This window comes from Dendropsophus ebraccatus, chromosome 1 (assembly GCF_027789765.1).
Source record: "Dendropsophus ebraccatus isolate aDenEbr1 chromosome 1, aDenEbr1.pat, whole genome shotgun sequence".
In the NCBI taxonomy this organism is placed as follows: domain Eukaryota; kingdom Metazoa; phylum Chordata; class Amphibia; order Anura; family Hylidae; genus Dendropsophus; species Dendropsophus ebraccatus.
The window spans coordinates 10,158,297-10,167,324 of record NC_091454.1 but is presented as its reverse complement, the minus strand read 5'-3'; the positions used below and the strand labels follow the sequence as shown (position 1 = coordinate 10,167,324).

Here is a 9,028-nt window from a genome sequence, read left to right as displayed (position 1 = left end):
TATGGCACTATGTGAGCACGGTATGGCACTATGTGAGCACTCTATGGCACTATATAAGCACTGTATGACACTATATGAGCACGGTATGGCACTATATGAGCACGGTATGGCACTATATGAGCACGGTATGGCACTATGTGAGCACGGTATGGCACTATGTGAGCACTGTATGGCACTATATGAGCACTGTATGGCACTATATGAGCACTGTATGACACTATATGAGCACTGTATGGCACTATGTGAGCACTGTATAGCACTATATGTGTGCCGCCCCATGATGTCGTTTCCTGAATCTAAATATGACGGCTGTAAAACACCAGGGAGGAGCGCTCGTATCCCAGAGTCCTCCAGTGTCTCAGCCGCCAAAGGAAGATGCTGGAAAGAAATGGGAAGAAAGTGAAAGAAACGTTTGGGCAGAATTGATGATTACAGCTCCGGAGGCCTCCATGTAAACAGCGCTGAAAAATGACAAAAAGCCAGCGAGACTGTAAAATGTGAGCTATTTATTACATGAGAGTCAGCGACTGTGGAGCGGCAGCTGCCGTGAGGACGGGCTGGCAGGCAGGAGCTGGCAGAGGAGGAGAGGACCGGCGGTCGGATGGCGCCATTGTTGTTTCTGCTGTAATTAGAAAATAACATTTTTGATGGAGATTTTCTTGACAATTGAAATTTTAAAAAATTGCTTTAAAAGCTGCAAACAGGACATTTAAGCCCCGCCCCCGAGGTGCCCGGGAACACCCACTAATAGCTTGTGTGCTCTCCAGGGGCGGGGCTTACATACAGCTCTCCACTTTTGTAGCCCAGGTGGTTGATTGTTTCAGACTGCTGTCATATAGGGGAAATATCTATTATTTATCTGTAGTCAGTGCTGTGGTCATCATTCTGATTCTTGGTGGTCAGAAGTACAGACAGCATCATGATACCTGGTGGTCAGAGGGACAGTCAGCAACCTGATTGATCCCATATGGCCATAGGTATAGTCAATAGATACAGCCAGAATCCTGATCTATATGGTCATAGGTACAGTGAGCATTGTGATCCCTGGTGGTCTGTGGTACTAACACCATCCCTGATCCCTGGTGGTCAGAGGTACAGTCATCAGTTTGATCATTAGTGGGCAGAGGTGCTGTCATCATCCTTATTCCTGGTGGTCAGAGGTACAATCTTCATCCTGATCCCTGGTAGGCAAAGGTATAGTTGTCATACTAATGCCTGGGGGGTTGTGGTAAAGTTGCCATCCTTATCCCTGGTTGTCTGTGGTAGTTATCATGCTGATCCCTGGTGGTCTGTGGTACAGTTATCATGCTGATCCCTGGTGGTCTGTGGTACAGCCATCATCCTTATCCCTGGTGGTCTGTGGTATTGACATCATCCTGATCCCTGCTGATCAGAGGTACACTCATCATGCTGATTCCTGGTGGTTTGTGGTACAATTATCATGCTTGTCTTTGGTGGTCTGTGGTACTAACACCATCCCGATCCCTGGTGGTCTGTGGTACAGTCATCACCCTGATCCCTGGTGGTCTGTAGTACAGTTATCATGCTGATCCATGGTGGTCTGTGGTAAAGTCACCATCCTGATCCTTGGGGGTCAATGGTACAGTTATCATCCTGATCCCTGATGGTCTATGGTAAAGTCATCATCCTGATCCCTGGTGGTCTGTGGTACTGACATCATCCTGATCCCTGGTGGTCTGTGGTACAGTCATAACCCTGATCCCTGGTGGTCTGTGGTACAGTTATCATCCTGATCCCTGGTGGTCTGTGGTACAGTTATCATCCTGATCCCTGGTGGTCTGTGGTACTGATATCATCCTGATCCCTGGTGGTCTGTGGTACTGATATCATCCTGATCCCTGGTGGTCTGTGGTACTGATATCATCCTGATCCCTGGTGGTCTGTGGTACTGACATCATCTTTATACTTCCCCCTCTTCATTTCTCTTACATCCCCTTACCTTTTGCAGTCACTTTTACAATACGCTGACTTCTCCGGCCGATTATTTAGCGCGCCGTCATTCCACATTGAATTACGAGGTAATTACGGTGGAAATATTCCGGGCACATTGCTGCGGATTTTACTTACCGCTGCAGTTTTGGATTAATATTGTGCGCTCCATCCACTTTAGCAATTTTCATAAATATACACAGTCTACGACTTTGCTTTATCCACTTGGAATCTCACACCGGGCGCGGAGCTGGCACTCGGTTACCTGCCGCTGTGTCAAATACATTAACGGCCGAGGAAGCCGGAAAAACGCCGAACGCAACACCTTCTACTTGGCATAAGTGACTATTTGTCTGGATTCCATGAATAATAGGAGCAGCGGCCGTGGTCGTTCTCTGCAGGTGCTGCTGAGCAAAACATTTTGTAAGTGTTTGGGTCTGCAGAAGTATATAGAGAGTATATAAGTCAGTCCAGGGCAACGGACCATAAAGGTGGGCCAGGCAGCTCCTATGGGGGCATTAAATAGAGGTGCCATCCTCATTGCTACCAGGTGGCAGAAGCCTAGACTCCACAAGGGGGTTCTCAAGTGGCCCGACGTCGGTGCAAGGCATAAGGGAACAGGCTGAGTATATGCTGGAAACAGGGCCTTTAAGCCCCGCCCCGAGGTGCAGGGGGAACACCCACGAGCAGCTTGTATGCTCCCCAGGGGCGGGGTTTACATTCAGCTCTCCATTTTTATATCCCAGGTGGTTGATTGTTTCAGCAGGATCACAAAAATGCACCTTTGCTTAGAATGCGTAATGCAACAATGCTCAGGCAGGGAAGAGCAGGCGGAGCAAACTTAAATAGCTGCAGGTGGCTCTGGATTGGTAGAAGGCACAAGCAGGAGGAGACAAGCTGCTCCTAATAATCCAAAGTATATGGCCACTTGCACACCTTAGTGGCCAGAGGTGTCATTGCGGCAGAGACCAGGAGGAGGAAGAAGAAGCCAGAAGACAAGAGAGTGAGCAGGCCCAGGATCAGCATGGAATACAGAAGAGGAGTGGATAGGAGCAGAACCCGGACAGCGCTGCTGAGGGTAAGTAACAAACTGCACACAACAAGGGGTAAATAGTGTATGAGGGCATATAAGGGGGGCTAAATACTGTATAGGGGTAGATAGTGTGGTTAAACACTATGTATGGAACAAAGTGAGGTTAAATACTATGCTGGGGCACATGGGAGCTAATACCCTTACTAATACTGGGGACACATAAGGGTGGGTAAATACTGTGTGGGGACACAAAGGGTGGGTAAATGCTGTGTGGGGACACATAAGGGTGGGTAAATACTGTGTGGGGACACAAAGGGTGGGTAAATACTGTGTGGGGACACATAAGGGTGGGTAAATACTGTGTGGGGACACATAAGGGTGGATAAATACTTTGTGGGGACACAAAGGGTGGGTAAATACTGTGTGGGGACACATAAGGGTGGGTAAATACTTTGTGGGGACATATAAGGGTGGGTAAATACTGTGTGGGGACACATAAGGGTGGGTAAATACTGTGAGGGATACATAAAATGGGGCTAAATATAGTGTAGGAGCCCATAAAGGGGGCTAAATATTGTGTTGAAATAAATAAGGGAGACTAAACACTCTGTTGAGGTACAATGAAAGGCTAAATACTGTATGGGGGCACATGAGGGGGACTAATACTGTGGCAATGGCAAGGGGTGGCTAAATACTGTTTGGATGTTTATAAGGCCGCTAATACTGTGTACGGACACATTAGGATGGGTAAATACTGTGTGGGGAGATGTAAGGTTGGGTATAAACTGTGTGGGACACATAAGGGTGGGTAAATACTGTGTGGGGACACATAAGGGTGGGTAAATACTCTGTGGGGACACATAAGGGTGGGTAAATACTGTGTGGGGACATATAAGGATGGGTAAATACTGTGTGGGGACATATAAGGGTGGGTAAATACTGTGTGGGGACACAAAGGGTGGGTAAATACTGTGTGGGGACACATAAGGGTGGGTAAATACTGTGTGGGGACACATAAGGATGGGTAAATACTGTGTGGAATACATAAAAGGGGGTAAATATAGTGTAGGAATAAACACTGTTGGGGTACAATTGGGGGGCTAAATACTGTATGGGGGCACATGAGGGGGACTAATACTGTGTGGGGGCACAGCATGGGAATAAATACTGTAGGGGGGCACATACCAAGGGTTATATACTGTATAAGAGCACATAGAAGTCTAATTACTGTGTGGGGAAACAGCTAAACACTGTGGTATATAGTAAGGCTGAATACTATGTCAGGACATATAGGGGGCTCAAATACGGCTAATACTAAGTTAAAGTGGATACAGGGGGATACTGTGAGAGCACATGGGAGAGTACATAATGAGGGGTAAGTACTGTAGGGAGGCACATAGGGGTGTAAATACTGTGTGGGGCTTAATACACATTGGGAGCTAATACTCTGTAAGACAGATAGATGTTATATAGATAGGAGATAGAGACTATGGGGGGAGATTTATCAAACATGGTGTAAAGCAATACTGGCTCAGTTGCCCCTAGCAACCAATCAGATTCCACCTTTCATTCCTCACAGACTCTTTGGAAAATGAAAGGTGGAATCTGATTGGTTGCTAGGGACAACTGAGCCAGTTTCACTTTATACCATGTTTGATAAATCTCCCTCATTGTCTTTAAACATGACCCATCGCAACGATAACGATAGCAATGCTCTGCTGGCTGTCACTTCGCGTAATAGTAGGGGGCAGCAGGCCGCCACGCTCTTCAATGGGCCACCCAAACAATCTAAATATCGTTCAGACAGTCGCTCCAACACTTTGGGAGGACATGGGTGGAACATTACTAATAAGAGACACTCTGGGGAGTCATTATTGGCGAGACCGAGGGGTCAGTATGGGCAACATTACTAACCCCACTTTGGGTTATTACCATTGGTGGCGCTCTAGCCAAGTTACCTTTAGCCTGGGCACAATACTATGTGAGGACACTATTTACAGGGGGGGGGGGGGGGGGGGTACTAGCTGTGTGTTTATAGGGGCACTATAATCTCTATATAACTGGTTACAGTAGGGGGCACTATCTGTAGGGTACTAATATCTTCAGGGGACTCTCTGTATAGCGCCTACATATTTCAGGGGGTATTGTGTAGCACAGCCGGCACAGTATTGGGGGGAGAAGCAGGGTCATGATGCAAAGTGAGGAACCTAAGAACCCCCAATAACAAATTCATCAGCAATGAGTCATGGTTGTTAGAAGCGTCCTGGTGGTCCGGGTCAGACAGAGAAGAACACATGACGCTCCTTATATAGCACAAATTACAGCCAGCGGATTGCTTGTAAAATCTATTTATTGCCATCTACGTCCTAGAACGGCCATCAACCAGTTCTGAGAAATCTTCTCTATAATAGTTAGGACGGTTGTCTTCTCATCGACGTGAACAGACAGTCTCACCCAGCAGATGGGGGACCGGGGCCACGTCCAGACTTCATTTCCACCGATTCTTTCATTTCTCGACAACTTTTCTAGAAATAAAAGTTCTTTGGAGCCGTCGCCTTCCGGGAATGTACTTTGTATGCAAACTGTGGATGCGAGCGCCTGATCGGGCATTAACCTAATCTGCCTGCCTAGCAAAAACACGCCATCAAATGTATCAGAGCTGACATATTTCTTACTTCTTAATGCAATCATAAAACCCTGAATATCAACTCATTCCTACTGAGTGCGGCATCTAAGGCCGAGCAAATCCTGGCCGGCTCATTCACGGAGCGAGAAGCCGGAATATATGTGCGGAGCGGAAACCGCCAAAGAGTCAGACGAGGACTCAGTTCTTATATAGTAGAAATAGGCATTGTGCACCGCCATATGGTTCCCATTAAGGTTCCGTATTCTCCCCTGCTACAAGCAATGGGGGAGATTTATCAAACATGGTGTAAAGTGAGACTGGCTCAGTTGCCCCTAGCAACCAATCAGATTCCACCTTTCATTTTCCAGAGTCTGTGAGGAATGTAAGGTGGAATCTGATTGGTTGCTAGGGGCAACTGAGCCAGTTTCACTTTACACCATGTTTGGCCTATAATCGTTTGGTGTAATGGGACCCTAGGTTAGTGGCCTGTACATTGTGGGAGATTGACCTCCAGTCCTGTGAGGCTAGTGGACTGGTGGAGGCTAGAGGGAGAGGATAGTGGACTGGTGGAGGCTAGAGGGAGAGGATAGTGGACTGGTGGAGGCTAGAGGGAGAGGATAGTGGACTGGTGGAGGCTAGAGAGAGAGGATAGTGGACTGGTGGAGGCTGGAGAGGGAGGATAGTGGACTGGTGGAGGCTAAAGGGAGAAGATAGTGGACTGGTGGAGGCTAGAGGGAGAGGATAGTGGACTGGTGGAGGCTAGAGGGAGAGGATAGTGAACTGGTGGAGGCTAGAGGGAGAGGATAGTGGACTGGTGGCGGCTGGAGGGAGAGGATAGTGGACTGGTGGAGGCTAGAGGGAGAGGATAGTGGACTGGTGGAGGCTAGAGGAAGAGGATAGTGGACTGGTGGAGGCTAGAGGGAGAGGATAGTGGACTGGTGGAGGCTGGAGAGAGAGGATAGTGGACTGGTGGAGGCTAGAGGGAGAGGATAGTGGACTGGTGGAGGCTAGAGGGAGAGGATAGTGAACTGGTGGAGGCTAGAGGGAGAGGATAGTGGACTGGTGGAGGCTAGAGGGAGAGGATAGTGGACTGGTGGAGGCTAGAGGGAGAGGCTGGTGGACTGGTGGAGGCTAGAGGGAGAGGATAGTGGACTGGTGGAGACTAGAGGGAGAGGATAGTGGACTGGTGGAGGCTAGAGGGAGAGGATAGTGGACTGGTGGAGGCTAGAGGAAGAGGATAGTGGACTGGTGGAGGCTAGAGGGAGAGGATAGTGGACTGGTGGAGGCTAGAGGGAGAGGATAGTGGACTGGTGGAGGCTAGAGGGAGAGGATAGCCCAATGGCCTCTTGTATCTAGTAGAGATGAGTAAAGCGAATTTGACTAATTCCGATTTGCAGTGAATTTGTGATTTGCAAATTCGCCATATTCACTTTGCAAGTTCACTGCAATACATCACGAGATAAACGTTCGTATGTTCGAAAATAATTGTTATAACCGTTCTGATCATCGAACAAATAGCAGCACGTTTGTACGAACATACAAACACTTCCGCACATCTCCACTCGCCGCTGTTTTTAATGATATTCGTTTGTATGTAATTTGCGAATATACACTAATTTGTGCGAATATTCGCGAACTGTGGCCTGTGGCCTGCCGCTGGGAGCGGGAGGCTGAGGAGCACAGAAGAGAAGACCAGCGGGGAGAGGTAAGGTGTCAGGTCTGTGGGCAAGGGCTAACGATGTCCATGCAGCCCTTACTGCCTGATTATCAGGCTGTCTAATAGGTCCAGTAATAGGTGTCAGGTTTTTGGGCAAAGGCTGCATGGACATCTCTAACGATGTCCATGCTGCCCTTACTTCCCGATTATAATGCTGTCTAATAGGTCCAGTAATAGATGTCAGGTCTTTCAGCAAGGGCTGCATGGACATCGCTAACGATGTCCATGCAACCCTTACTGCCCGATTATCAGGCTGTCTAATAGGTCCAGTAAACGGGCGCCGATCTAGCAGATTGGCGCTCGTTTACCAAAATGATCAGCCCGTGTAACAGGATCATAAGAATTCCAGGTATCACTCAATCCAGTGGAATATCAAGTGGTGAACAAGAATAAGAATTGTTCATGTACTGCAACTATCAAGACCAACGTGCCACCCTGTTGGTTGGCAACCATCAAGTGCGAGCGCCTCATTGAGTAGAAGTAAAAATGATCTAAGCTCGCACAGTGTCTGCACGCGCGCCATTGTGCAATAGTCTAAACTTTTACTAAACAACCTAAAAGCGAAATCTCGTCTCACGTAATAGAATCCATGCTTTGTACCTTCAGGGCAAAGTAAGAAGAAGAAAAAAAAAAGTAAAAAAATTAGTTTTTTTTTCTTCTCCTCCTTTTATTACCTGAATGTGTAAGCGCGGAGTGATGTAGCGGGGTCTTGTAGCGGCAGATATCACTCCCATTAGCATTCATTAGGAGCGGCGGGGCTGAATTCGCCAGATAACTTAAATATATCCATATTTAAAAGGATAAGAACTCTGCGCTGTTGACAAAGCGGCTGAGTCAGTCCCCTGCGGGAATATCCAGGATAACAAGGGCATTAAATATTTACCATCCATTACATGCACATCAATTATAGAGCAGCCAGACCTTAAAAGGTGCATTAAGTCCATAACCTGCATGGTAAGAAGTCGCAGATACAGCCAGCCACCCCCCCCCCCCAATATAATGGGGAGATTTATTCACCACATCCACTCACATTACTTCTTAGATTTTACTCCGTTACCGGTTTGAAAACTTTCTCGGTCCCTGAAAATAATAGGAGTAAGTTATGGAGAGAAGAAATTCCTAAGGAGCTGTAATATTAAAAGTCTTTTCTGCAGGATCAGCTTGGTGCCCGAACTGGTCCTGCAACATTGTAGCTTCTTTGTAATGCTGGGAGGGATAATCACAGCGAGTTCATCAGAATAACCCTCCCCGTATTACAAAGAAGCTACAATGTTGCAGATAAAGCCTGTCAGTGACTTGTTTACATCAGCCGTCTCAGAAGGGAGGGGGGGAGGAGGGGGAGACGGAGAGAAAAGATCACAGACAGATTTCTGTGTCTTCTGCAGAAAGCAGCAGCTAAGAACTGGGGAAAGGAGACTGAATAGATAATAATAAGTATGGAAGGAATTGTTAGTCTCATCATGGGCAGCAACATATCAAAACTTATGTTTGAGTGGAATACCCCTTTAATTGGGATTCTGCAGCTAGCTAGGAGATAGATAGATGATAGATAGATAGATAGATAGATAGATAGATAGATAGGAGATAGATAGATAGATAGATAGATAGATAGATAGATAGATAGATAGGAGATAGATAGAGAGATAGATAGACAGACAGACAGATAGATAGGAGATAGATAGATAGATAGATAGATAGGAGA

The 9,028-nt window shown here is 47.1% G+C and overlaps 1 long non-coding RNA gene across 1 annotated transcript in view; it reads right to left on the bottom strand.

The window, feature by feature from the left end:
* Positions 1-550: 550 nt before the first annotated feature.
* The window catches only part of LOC138771891 (uncharacterized), an 82,350-nt gene continuing 73,872 nt past the window's right edge, over positions 551-9,028 (bottom strand). Inside the window, exons 2-3 of the long non-coding RNA XR_011359685.1 lie at positions 8,344-8,406; positions 551-622 (exon numbers count right to left, since the gene is read on the bottom strand). This is a non-coding gene — a long non-coding RNA (uncharacterized lncRNA). The remainder of the gene's footprint in view (positions 623-8,343; positions 8,407-9,028) is intronic.